A 13,488-nucleotide genomic window follows, 5' to 3' on the forward strand; every position below is an offset into this window, starting at 1 on the left:
TTCTCTTTCTTGCTTTCTCCGTCCCTCCATCCCTCCCTCTTGTCCTTCTTTCCTTCCTTCCTTCCTTCCTTCCTTCCTTCCTTCCTTCCTTCCTTCCTTCCTTCCTTCCTTCCTTCCTTCCTTCCTTTCTCTTTGTCTGATTTGGAATTTGAACTGAGAGGCTTGTGACTACATTGCTGCTTCTTCCTCTTTCAACCTAAAATTCTTCATTTTGTTATGCTGTATGTCATATTGTTTTTGCTATTTCACATTATCTGGATCTTCTCTATTGCTTCTCTTCTTTCTCATCCTGCTTTTCTATGTTATTCCTGCCCCTACTCCTGTTTTTCTCTTTTGCCTAGTTTTATTCTCAAGTATTATTTTTTTCCAATTAATTTCATTCCTATAATTCATAATTAGTATCTTATTTCATGAAATATTATCTTACGTCCTGTTTTCATCTACTCTTTTTGGAATCGTAGTATAATTACTTTTACCTGGGGCCTGCTCTTTTTATTTCCATTGCTGCTTTAGCTATCAGTTGTGGAACTGAGAGGTTGGTTCATTTCCTTGAGTTTGTGAGTTAAGTGTTTTTTGTTTTGTTTTGTTTTTTACTATAAAACAAATCCTTTAATTTTTAAAATGTTTTATAAAACAATGTTACACTTAAGCCAGCCCTGAAGATAAGCACAAAATTTACCAGTTTACACATTTAAAAAAAGACAAAAACAAAAACCCACAACAAACTCAATCACCCACTCTGTGCATAGGACGATGCTAGGTGCGATAAAAGGGAATCTTAGCCCTAGAAACACGATTTCACTTTCTGGAACTGCACCATTTCCTTTCCCAGAGAAACCTATTGTTTCTGCCACCTATTTCCACATGTAGCACACAAAAAAGTAGACCCATTGCACAGCAACAGCTGTGATCTCTAGAGAAAAAGCAGCTCACAGACTCCAGGCCAAAACGACCAGTTTTGTCATCTTCTGTGGCTGTGACAAAACACCTGACCAAAGCCTGCTAAAAGGACTAAAGGATCCTTTTGGCTCAAGGTTTTATGGATTTCCATCCATGGTGACTTGGCCCCGTCTGAGCCTGTGTGGAGGCTGTTGAGCTTGTGATGGTCAATAAGCAGAAGGAATGGCACAGTGGAGAAGCCAAGGTCCCAACCGCCCTTCCAGGGTGGGTCCCCATGACCTCACTTCCTTCTGCCTCCTAGGTAACACCAGAGGCTAGTGGCCAGCCTTGAGCACATCAGCTCTGAAGCACATTTCAGTTTCAGATATTCATAGATACTGGATGGAGCTCAGGAGGTTGCATGGTAACATTCCCTGCAGATGTAAGCCTCCCAATGCTAGAAAAGGGATTGAAAGACTGCCTGGAGTCCTGTGACTCACCTTGCCTGTGAGCTGTGAGCCCTGGAGCCTTCAAGGTCTTTGCAAAGCAGGACACGGTTTAAGGATAACATCCTCTTGCCCCTGATGGTGAGGCAGGGATCTCACAGGCCTTTCACTGTAGCTGCCATTGTAGTGCACTGAAATCAGGAGTCTGAAGTGAGCAGTTTGTCCTTTTATTTTTGCAGCTGGACTATGAAGACTGTGTCCCTGATGACCTCTGGCCTCCACTATATTCTAGTGATTTCAATGGGAACAGAAGGTAAAAATTCCTTGGAGATTACTTCTCAGACTGTGATACAAGCTAAAGAAAAGAAATTAACTATATAACTTGGGGGGTAAGGGGAGTCATGAGGGCAAACACTCAGAGAACCTGAGGGAAGGGGTGACACTGCTGAAAGAAATGTACTCAGAGCCTGACTGCTGTAACTGTAATCCCTCTGTATTTCACCTTTATAATCAAAAGAATCATCTGATTCTTAGAATGAGAGTGAAGCTCAGCCCACACTTAGAATGAAACCGGGACAGGTAGCTGCAAGCAGGAATTCCTGTATTGTGTACAGTGTGGAAGGAGTTAATGAAGTGTGTGGCCCACACCCATCTCACAACTGAAGCACAAGTTTTCTGTGTTGAAACTCCAAGTGTTTCTTCCAGTCCACCTGAAGCTGTGTCTTCAGAAAAGCTGGGCTTGCCACAAGTATATTTGAAAGGGAAGAGTTTTTTTTCTGCTTCTCATTGTGAACGTGAGACCCAGCTATTCAGTCTCATGGCCTTGGTCCTAAGGCATAGATTGGAGCCATGCATTATCCTTCCCAACCCAGTCTCTTATCCATCTCCTCACATCCTCCTTCCACCTTCCTTGTGCCTGATAAACATTACATGAGGTTGGACACAAGACTCATGCACGTATTCCCAGCTAGTGGGGAGGCAGCAATTGGGAGGATCACAGTTCAGGGCCAGGGCAAGTAAAACTGTTAGCATGACCGCATCTCAAACAGTAAGCTAGATGTGGTGGCATGCACCTGTGTGTGTACCTCCATGGTTGATTGCAGGTTCAAAGGACCGTGGTTGGACTTGAAATAGGACAAGCCAGCAGGGGCTATGATAGATTTGCCTGAGAGAAGAGTAGGGAGTAAATTACCGGTGTGGTGTGTCACCAACAATGATAAAAACTGACATCATGCAGGGCACTGGTGGCTCATGCCTGTAATCCTAGCTCCTCAGGAGGCTGAGATCTGAGGACTGCAGTTCAAAGTCCATTTGTGGAGGAAAGTCCAAGAGACTCTTATCTAAAATGAACCACAAAAAAGCCACAAGTGGTAGCCTTGAACACAAAGTTTAGGGGCAGTGCCCATGCCCTGGGTTCAAGCCCCAGGATCAACACACACACACACATTATGACACAACTAACCTCACATTGAAGTAGACAAGAATTAAATTATTAGGCAAAAATACTTTACCTTAAATGACAAATATCTGTTAGTAGATTAAAATAAGAATAGAAAATTCGTCTGCTATAGACAGTGGATCACAGGTCATCTGTACCAGATGCAATATCAATACACAACTTTATTGATCTCAAATAAATTTTCCGTTTATAAAGAAAACTCTACAAAAAGATTGTAAATTTTGGTACATATTTGTTGCTTATAATCCAATAAAACTAGAAAGAACAATAAATAGCTGAACCAAAATATCCACTTGAAAAGAGCATACTTATTTCTAAATCATCCTTGAAGAAAAATTGAGAAAGGAAAGGAAAACTACCTGAAATCTCCTCACAAGAGAAAAGGAAAATTCTCGTTAAAACATTCTATCTTCAGCTTTGTTTCCCCTCTCATCACATCCAGCACTGAAGCTGTTAGGTCATTCATTTGGGCAGTGATTCCAGCCCAGGTCCCCGCCAGCGGAGTCTGGGTCCCCGGCCCTGCGCCCCGGCCCGGGACACCGCACCCCCACTCCCGCACTCCGCCCCCAGACTTCGCCCCAGTCCGGAGCTCGGCGGGCGCGTCCCGGTCATCGTCCCCTAGTCCAGGGAGGCGGCGGGGAGGGAGGAGGTCCCGGCGGCCCCGGCCCCCTCCCGGTCGGTCCCCCAGCACCTGTCCGGGCTTGGAACCATCCTGGTCCGCCCTGGAGCCCCGTCGCCTCCCTCCCTACGGCCCCTCCCCGCCGGCCACAGGGGGCCCTCCCCTCCCGGCCCGGAGCTCCTCCCCGCCGACCCGCGGTCCCAGCCCCCTCCCCGGGCCCCGGGCGCCCTCTCTCCCCTCCGCCCGCCCGAGGTGAGTGACCCCGCGGCGCGGGCCAGGAAACTACAGACTAGCCGGGCTCTCGGGACAGCGGCGGCGGCTGGTTCCCGCACCCGGAGCCCCCGCGACCCTCCGGAGCGGTGCGTGGAGGCCCCGCGGCTCTGCCACGCGGGTGGCGGAGCGCCGCACCCCGCCGGTCCCCCGCCGCTCGGCTGAGCGCGCAGACACGCACCCTCGGGGTCAGGTGGCCGCTCTGCTCTCGCGTCCGCACCCCCTGCCAGCTGGCCCAGGCTCGGTCTGCACCGCGAAGGGCACCGCGGGCTAGGCCGCGAACTCCCGCCAACCGCCAGCCCAGCGCGCCCGGGGAGGTTTGCTCCCAGGAGACCAGAGTTTGCAGGGATAGCGGCTGTCCAGGATTGCCCCCTGCCCACAGGGCCGCGACTGCTGCATTCGGGTGTGTGCGGGCGCACCTGTGTGTGTGCATGTGTGCGCGCCGGTATTGGGACTTGAACTCGGGGCCTCGTGCTCTTGCTGGGCTTTTTGACCAGGCTGGTGCTCTACCACTTGAGCCACAGCTCCACTTCCAGTTTTTTGGTGCTTAATTGGAGAGAAGAGTTTCATGGACTATTCTGCCTGGTCTGGCTTCAAACCCCAGTTCTTACTAGAAGGAATATCCAAAACTCACTCTTCGCAGGCTTTCTCTGGTTATGCTCAGGGCCAGCCATTGTCTGTTCACCTTTCCGTTTGTGTAACTTGTGCTCCTACGTTTTGGGCTAAATAAAGTCGCTCACTTTTCAGCTGATCCACCATTCTTTCTTTCCATTCTTTGGAGGCTAATTTGACCTTCAGGGTCTCCCTCCATGTCTGCAGACATCCAGCGCAGGTTCATTAGGCTCAGATATTGGTTCAGGTATTCACAGCACTGCTGGCCATTATTAATAGGTTAGCTAGAAAAGATAGATTAAGTGGCTCATGCCTGTAAAACTGGTCACTCCGGAGGCTGAGATCTTAGGATAGCGGTTTGAAGCTAGCCCACGCATCCAAGCCTGTAAGATTCATCTCCAATCAACTCCCTCCTGAAAAGCAGAAGTGGCTGTACTAAGCCTTAAGACCAGAAGAAAGGAAAAGAGAGATCCGTATTTCTTTATCTGGTGCACACCCGTGTGTATGTGTAGGTGTGCATGCACACACATACAGAGGCCTGAATTCAGGACCTAGGCTTTTTTTACTCATGGTTAGTGCTCTACCACTTGAGGCACAGATCAACTTCTGACTTCTTGATGATGAACTGGAGATAAGAGTCTCACAGACTTTCCTGCCCAGGCTGGCTTTGAACTATGTTCCTCAGATCTCAGGCTCCTGGATAGCAAGGATGACAGGTGTGAGCCTCTGACACTTGACTATCTTGGCTTTTTTGTCTAAGTGTGTTTTGATTACATCTACTGAGCTTTATAACTTAAAATGCAAACCAAATAGAAAACAGAAAGTGAAACTTCCAAGTTTTTCTAGGCTCTAAAAAGAAACACTAAATATTTACTCTTCCTCCTTCCTATCCTCCACCCTCTCTTCCTCTCTTTCACAGATTTACTTCAGTCACAGCTCCACTTCTGGCTTTTGGGTGGCTAATTGGAGAAAAGAGTTTTCTGTCTAGGCTGGCTCTAACCAAGTTTCTCATATCTCAGCCTCCTGAGTAGCTAAGTTTATGGGGTGCTAGCCATTAGTGCCCAGCTCTTTACTGGGATTTGAGCTTGCACTGTAGGAATAAAGCAGTGTACCATGGTGAGCTAGTCTGCAGCTCATTGTTCAATAATTAGCATGGCTAATGAGTTTGGTGAATTTCCATTGGTCGTGGATGTGTCAAAGATGTTTTTCTTCTTGTGTGCAAGCATCCTGCCTTGAGGTTTTCAGAAGAGCAATGCTTGAACCCGGGAACAGCCAAATTACTCATAGTTGTAATACCCTGACCTCCTGGTATGGCCTGGGTGTGGTAGAAGAAACACAGACCAGCTCTAACAGACAATAGTTTTGTATACAGATGTTGAAAAAAATGATCGACGTGGCTACATGCACTACTGAGTAGGATCTGCCTCACAGGTCAGTGTAGCAAAGGGTCAGAATGAGATGAAGATGGACATTTCAAGGCTTTCTCTCACTTTAACCATCCATCAGATAGCCATAGCTTCTAGTAAACACTCAGTATTTTCAGCTAAAGTGGCCCTCAGAAGTTTTCTGAAGAAAGCCAGGCAACTGTGATCACAATCTACACATCAGGGTTGTTGTCTTCACTAAGCCAGTAGGACGCTAATAATGTTGCTCAGGTGTGTGACTTCCAAAGGTGATAACTTGGAACAGATAAACCAAGAGAAGATGCTATTGTTCTGGTGGGACACATGATTTGACATCTGGGTAGATTCTAGGGAGGTACCAAGGGCTCCTTGTGGAATGAGATCTTTCCATGGTGACAGTTCGTGGTTTATCGTTTGTATAGTCATGTCAAACCTCACTAGTTTTAGCTTCATTTTGTCATAAGGGGTTTCAAGCTTGGGGTTTTTGACAAAGTAATTAAGAATCTTCTTTATTTACCTATTTCTTCATTTCTTCATTCATTCATTCATTTATTTTTGGTCAGTCTTGAGGCTTGAATTCAGCCTTGGTGCTGCCCTGAATTTGTTTTTCTCAAAGCCAGCCTTCTACCACTTTGAGCCACAGCTCCACTTCCAATTTTCTGGTAGATAATTAGACATAGAGACTCATGGACTTTCTAGTCTGGGTTGGCTTAAACTGTGATCCTCAGACCTCAGCCTACTGACTTGTGAGGATTGCAGGTATGAGCCACCAGCACGTGGCTAAAAGTATAATTTTAATGGATATTTATTAGCACCTAGAGTTTATGTGCATTTTGTCTCCTTGTACTAGACCTTAGCTCTGTCATTCCCCACCATAGCTTCTCCAGTCTGGTTTCTAGTCAGGAATCATGAAGGGACCATTACTCCTTCACAGAACATGCTAGGTTCACACTGATACATTGATTTGTGTGTGTGTGCGTGCACACCAGTGCATGCCCCATGCACACACACACAGATGTGAGCACACACACACACACACACACACACACACACACACACACACACACACACACACACACACACACACACACACACGGCAATACTGAATTTAAAGGCCTGGTGTGGGGAAATCTGTGGGGAACGCAGGCAGCAAAGATGGCCCTGAGAGGAAGTTGAGTGGGCAGAGCCGGATTTGTTTAGGCTCAGTGTGTAAACAACTCATGGAAACTTAGGTGCATGATAAGGTATGGCCTTTCAGTGATTGGTTGGTTCATTTCCTCCCTTCCCACGCAGTCTTTTGCTTTAAAAAGGGGATGCTCCCTGTTAATAAACGAGTTCCTGCTTGGTTTGACTTCCCGCGGCATCTGATTGTCTCTGGGGCTAAGGGAGGCTGGGGAACGGGCAGGCGAGCAGCTGCACTTCGCACTTACCTTTCCTTGGACCCCATCTGTCCAAGGACGGACGAAGACCCAACAGCCAGGGTGCTTTTTCTCCTCAAGTTAGCTCTCTACCACTTGGGCCATAGCTCCACTTTCAACTTTTTGCTGGTTACTTGGAGATAAGAATCTTTCTGATTTGTCTGCCTTTGAACTGATTTGTCTGCCTCAGATCTCAGTAGCTAAGATGATAGGCATGAGATACCAGCACCCAGAAAAATCAAGATTTTAAGGGGAGAGGTTTGCAAATATTTGAGTCTCCTGGGCAGCATATTCTCAGCTTGCAACAGGCAGGTGGGAGGGCTCTTGTCACTACCTCGCTCTCACTGTGCATAAGAGAGTTCCTGTACTAGTGCCCATATTCCACCTGGACTATTAGCTCACGTTTCACCAGGTAGCCTCTGGGGACAGGTGAGTTCACAGGGTGTGTTAATTGGTTCATCATTGTCATTCCATGAGGCTCCAGTTGGCACAGGAGGTGACATCTTTCTTCTCTCTCCTCTGGTCTTTTTTTTTTTTTTTTTTTTTTTTTTTGTCGGTCGTGGGGCTTGCACTCTGGGCCTGGGCTACCACTTGAGCTACAGCGCCACTTCTGGTTTTCTGGTGGTTTATTGGAGATAGGAGTCTCACGGTCTCTCCTGCCCAGGCTGGCTTTGAACCGCGATCCTCAGATCTCAGCCTCCTGAGTAGCTAGGATTACAGGCGTGAGCCACCAGCGCCCAGCTCTCCTCTGGTGTTTATATTGATTCAAGGCCCCTGTGGATAACCTCAGACCATCACCCCTACCTCCTCCAGTGTACATGGTCACCCTTAGCCCTTTCTCAACCGAGCTTTCAACTGCCATTGCCCATGAAGTTGTTAAATAGTCCTGGCTAAGCAGAGGGCTGAGATGAAGGGAGGAAGGTCAGGAGGTGGAAGCCTCAAAGTCCAATGAATACCAGGGGAAGGAGGAAGTAGACTCAGGAAGGTGCCAGCAGAGGTGAGGCCAGGACCAGGAAATTGGCTTCTCTGACCACCTGTCTGTCTTAAGGATCCCTGGGGACTGTGACTCTCCAGGATCTCCCAATCCCTTCTTCTCTCAGTGAATAGAAATAGACAGAGATGGCTCAACACCAGCACAAGTCAGACTGGGGAAAACATATACCGGGGGAGCGTCTGGCCAAAGCTGGAGCTGTGTCACTCCCCTGTTAGGACGTGTGTAATGGTCCATGAGAATGCTGGTTTTGCCTGGTGGAGATTGGTAGGAAAGTATCTGATCCTGGGACATAGGTAATATGCAAAATGGGTCACAGCTTAGAGTTAGGGAGGAGACCAGCCTGGCCCTCACCTCTTAAAGTGCCAGTAAATTTTGGTCTGGTGCCAGCTGCATGGGAGGTGGAGAGAGGGTAGGGCAGGAGTGGTTGGAAGTCAAGGCACTGGTCTGTGATCTATTGATAAGGACACCTGGGCCACTCACCAGATTATATACCCTGTGTGATGACCATAGGAGAGGCAGAACACAGAGAAGGCCAGTCCATCTGACCATTGTGGACAGTGCTGCTCCTGATGGTTCCCAGGATCCAGAATAACATAAAAGTTGGGAGCATCTGGTCAGTGGGTACTGCAGAAAGCCTGAAGGCATTGCCAGAGGTGTACAACCCAGGATCCTTCCTTGAGGCCAGCACAGGGCCTCTAACCCCATTGCCCACAGTACCACCCAACACTAGGAAAACCTCTTCTTTTGCTCATCTGACTGATCATAAATACTCTTTGTCTGCACTGTGCTTGGCTTTTGTTTCCTGGTGTTACAGGACGAAGGACTGTACTTCTAGAAGTCATTCCCAGGCTGGGCATGTAGCCTGGTGGTAGAGCACTTCCCTAGCAGGAGTGAGGTCCAGAGTTCAACCCTCAGCACTGCAAAAACAACAACAAACTCTCCTTTTCAAAGCTCCCCTGGCAGGGTCTTAATGGCTGGCATTTTCAAAGAAGTGTTTTACAAATGCCAGGGGGAATCAAAGTTAGATGAAGATAAGCAAGCAGTGGTTGCTGGGGAAATTTTCCTCTAGATCCAACCACTATCATTTCTCTGGTTTTCAGAATTTACTGAAAATAGCCAGCATATTATGATTAATAACTATGAAAAATCCAGCTAATCAAAAAGGACTTTTTGGTGTCAAGATCGTGGTGAGATACAAAGGGTGAAGTGGGTTGTGGGACTATTAACTGAGATCCAGGAAAAAGGCTACAGCCTACAGACTTGGAATGAGTAGTCTTGTCTTTTCTCTTCCCTTTTCTTCTTTTTTTTAAAGTAAGTTTTTATTGTGAAAATACTGTACAGAGGGGTTACAGTCACATGAGCAAGGTAGTAAGTACATTTCTTTTCAAGGATTGTTGCCTCTCCTTTGTTTTTTTCCATCTCTTCCTTCCCACCTCCACAACTACACTCCCCTCTACCCCCCACCCCTGCCTAAATTGTAAAGTTTGTTTTTCAACAGTGTCTTCTACATATCATTGTTGCAATGGGTCAACCTGTATCCCTATTAAAACTTTTTGTTTTTTCCCTTCCCCTCCTCAAATTATACCAATATCAAATACAGTGAAAATAGGCGGAGGAACATACAAAACAACAACAAAAAATCACATGGTGCCTTATGAATATGTTAGAAACAATAGCAAGAAAAAACGACTTGTGTCCCTATCTTGGAGTTCATTTCGCTTAACATCATCTTATCTGGTCATATGTACATAGCTTTTTGACCTTTTCTGATTGTTCCAGACATATACTCATTATTGCAAATAAGAGAAACCATAGGACCTTTGTTTCTTTGCGCCTGGCTTACTTCAATTAATATAATTTTTTCCAAGTCTTTCCATTTTCTAACAAATGGGGCAATGTCATTCTTTCTGATGGAAGTATAGAATTCAATTTTGTGTATATACCACATTTTCTTCATTCATTCATCTACTGAGAGGTATCTGGGTTAGTTCCATATCTTAGCTATGGTAAATAATGCTGTAATAAACATAGTTGTGCTGGTAGCTTTAGTGTGGTCTTGTTTGTGATCATTTGGGTAAATGCCTAAAAGTGGGATTGCTGGGTCATAAGGGGGCTCTATGTGCAGTCTTTTGTGGAACCTCCATACTGCTTTCCAACATGGTTGAACAATATCAACTCATTTTCTTGTTTCTAACAGGGACTGCCTCACTCAGCTTTCCAATCCAAACCTAGCAACCATGAAGGAAAATGTTCTCTACCACTTCAGCCTCAGCACCAGCACACACAACTTCCCAGCTAGGTTTGGCGATGTCAAGGTAAAAGCCCAGGCTTTCATTCTAGCAATTTGCTTTACACTAATCTTCTCTGTGATACTGCCAGGTCTGCTCACAGATAGTAGAGAGGTGACAGGTACATGCCATTATGAGTTTATCATATTTTTACAAATGTCAAGTATATGAACTAGCAATACAGGAAATTACTTGAATAAGCTGCATTGACCCCGAATGATCTTTTACAACTTTAGTATATAATGGATACAGATATACAGATAGGAAACTTCCTGAATCAGGCCAAGAGACTTATACTGAAAGTCTGTTTACTGAATACCACTGAAGTTCCTGGTGAGAAGTCTTGGCTCTAAAGACCTGTGCTGGCAGCAGTGTGCTGAGGGCATCCTTGTTCTCTGGTTGTAGTTTGTGTTGCTGGAAGCCCCTCTTAGATGAACTCCTTCATCAGGTATGTGGCCACACAGCTGGGCCTTGACCTGGGTACATGGGATTACATGAATGTGTTCAATTTCCATTTCATATCCTAATTTGATTAATTTGTATGTCAGATGGATGGCTTCATGTGTTCATCGATTCTCCAGTGATGGCTTACTATTTAGCAAGATTACATTAGATGCTATGCTTGAACAGGATGAGATTTCATGTCACTAACTTTCCTTCAGATCAGTCCCATTTAGTTTGGAATCTTCCAATGAAATAGGAGACGGTGCTACTCAAATTTAGTTTGAGCCTGGAGCCAGTGGCTCACACCTGTAACACTAGCATCTCAGGAGGCTGAGTTCTGGGGATCTTGGTTTCCAGCCAGCCTGAGCAGGATGAGGTGAGACTTGCTGCCAGTTAGCCACCAAGGAAGCTGGAACTTGAGCAGCATTTCACGTGGTAGAGCACTAGCCTTGAGCCTAAAAGCTAAGGCCTAAAAGCACATAGGCCCTGAGTTCAAGCCTCAGGACCAGCATACACACACAAAAAAAACCCTGAAACAAACAAAATGTTTCACTAGATGCTTGAGTTTCTGTTACGTTAATCTGGTTCATTGTGCATGCATCTTATAATGATTTACTCATAATGTGAGAACAAGGATACTGTGTGGAGCTGAGATCCTCAGGGCTTCAGGATGCTATGTGCCAGGATGCATGGCCACAGTGTGAATGAGAAAGAGTTTGCAGTAAGACCCTCAGCCTTTGCAACACTGGCCTCCTGGGCCTGAAAACTGTGCCATCTCCTGCCAAAACACTTCAGCTCATGGCAAGCTGTGTGAGCTGGCACAGGAACAACTTTCTCCTTAGCAAGATGGAATACCAATGTCCACCTCACCAGACTGTAGGGAAGACTTTAGGGAAGGTATAAAGGACTTGGTAGAGATCATGGCCCACAGTAGCTTCTCAACAGATACCTAGATGAAGATACAGCCATGTTGGCATCCTGGCCTGGTTGTGGTCTCCTTAATCAGAAGGCTTTGCTACATGTTTTCCCCTTTTATTTGCCAATATCTCCTGGATCTTTAATTTCTACAGATAAGACTATGAAGGGAATGCTACTTCTTATCTCCCACAGCAAACAATTCAAACCAAAAGCCGGTGGCTTTATATGCTATGTATTTTCACATACTTTTGCAAGAGGAAAAGGGTCTTAAGTCAAATCAAGTCCTCTCATGAGCAAACTAATACGTGGAGTTGAGGAACTCTTTTCTCCTACACCTAGACTCTCAATCAAAAATGAAGTATGACCTGAATATCTGTAACTCAAGAATGGTTCATTGGTAGGTAAGGGTCTAGATGGCACTGTCTTAATAAACATAATTGCAGTGGTGAGTGTAATAGTGTCAGGACAAAGCCATTATTTTCAGAATCAAAGACTGGTCAGAATTTGTCTTTCTTGTGATTTGATTGCTTTCCCCTTTAAACACTAGGAGGTCATTTTATCTCTTGTGGACAATTTGCATACATCGACACTCATAACAAGACAGGACTTAATCACATGAGTTTCTTTCCTACCAGTATCTTTTTGGGAAGAAATGACAGAGGCAGGATGTGTTCCTTGATCAGGCAAGAGGAGGGACTAGTGTTGTAAAGTAAAACCACTTGGAAGATCCAGAGAAGCCACCTTTTGAGAGGCCAAATTGGGAGTCTTCATTAAAAAGTTGGCATCTGCAGGCAGACTCCTGTCGCAAAGACTTGCAGTCCTGTGAAGACACTTCACACTGTTAGAAAACTGAGTCGGGAGACCAGAGAAGAAATAAAGAGCAGAAAAACCATACCAACAACCCATATGAACCACAATGGAGGCCATGTTGATCAGAGGAGAGTCAGGATATGGACACAGCACATGAGGCCTGGCTTAAAGGCTTCTGAGCTGTCTGCCCTAAAATAGTGTCACGTCAGGGGACAGGGCACAGGAAAGTTCAGAGCACGGTCCAGTAACACATCATCCAAGTCCCCACCCCTGCCTCTCCCAATTCAGGCATGCCCAGCACCTGGGGGGGGGGTGGGAATTCCTCTTCCTTCACCTGGAAGTCAAGATGGCCCCAGTTAAACCCAGTATGCTATCCACTATGTGGCCATGATGGCACTGGTTAGACCCAGCATCCCTACTTCACTAAGATGTCAGAGATTGAGAGAATTGCAGTTTTGACTCCAGCCTGGGGAATCAATTCTGGGGCTCTTGTTTTCACACAGTTTTAAACACAAATGGGGTCAGGTGGAGGTGGACTGACCCGCTGGGCAAACTCAGTGATGCTGAACACTATCTTTAAAAGCTGGAGTTTACTGGATGGACAGACTGGTGCTAACTCAACTTGGGAGTGAGCAGCCCCAAACTCAGGTAGCTCCATGTTTATAAAGGCTAAACATGCATTCTGTTAGAGTAGGTGCAAGCAAGCTGGTGTAGAGAAGTGAACCTTAGCAGTTATTTTGCGAGTGCATAAACCACAAACATTTCTGTAACAATTAAAACCACAAATACCTGGGTAACAATCTCGTGACCTCTACAGGACATGTTCTATGAAGGATTCTAGGTGCACAGCCCCTAAGTTCCTTGCTGGTCATGTTTGTCTGCTTGGCCTGCTGGGCATTTTGTCCACTGAAACTTGGGGATAGTGAAG

The sequence above is a fragment of the Dipodomys merriami genome, unplaced genomic scaffold (genome assembly GCF_024711535.1).
Source record: "Dipodomys merriami isolate MVZ:Mamm:240054 unplaced genomic scaffold, mDipMer1.0.p SCAF_104, whole genome shotgun sequence".
NCBI classification, from domain to species: domain Eukaryota; kingdom Metazoa; phylum Chordata; class Mammalia; order Rodentia; family Heteromyidae; genus Dipodomys; species Dipodomys merriami.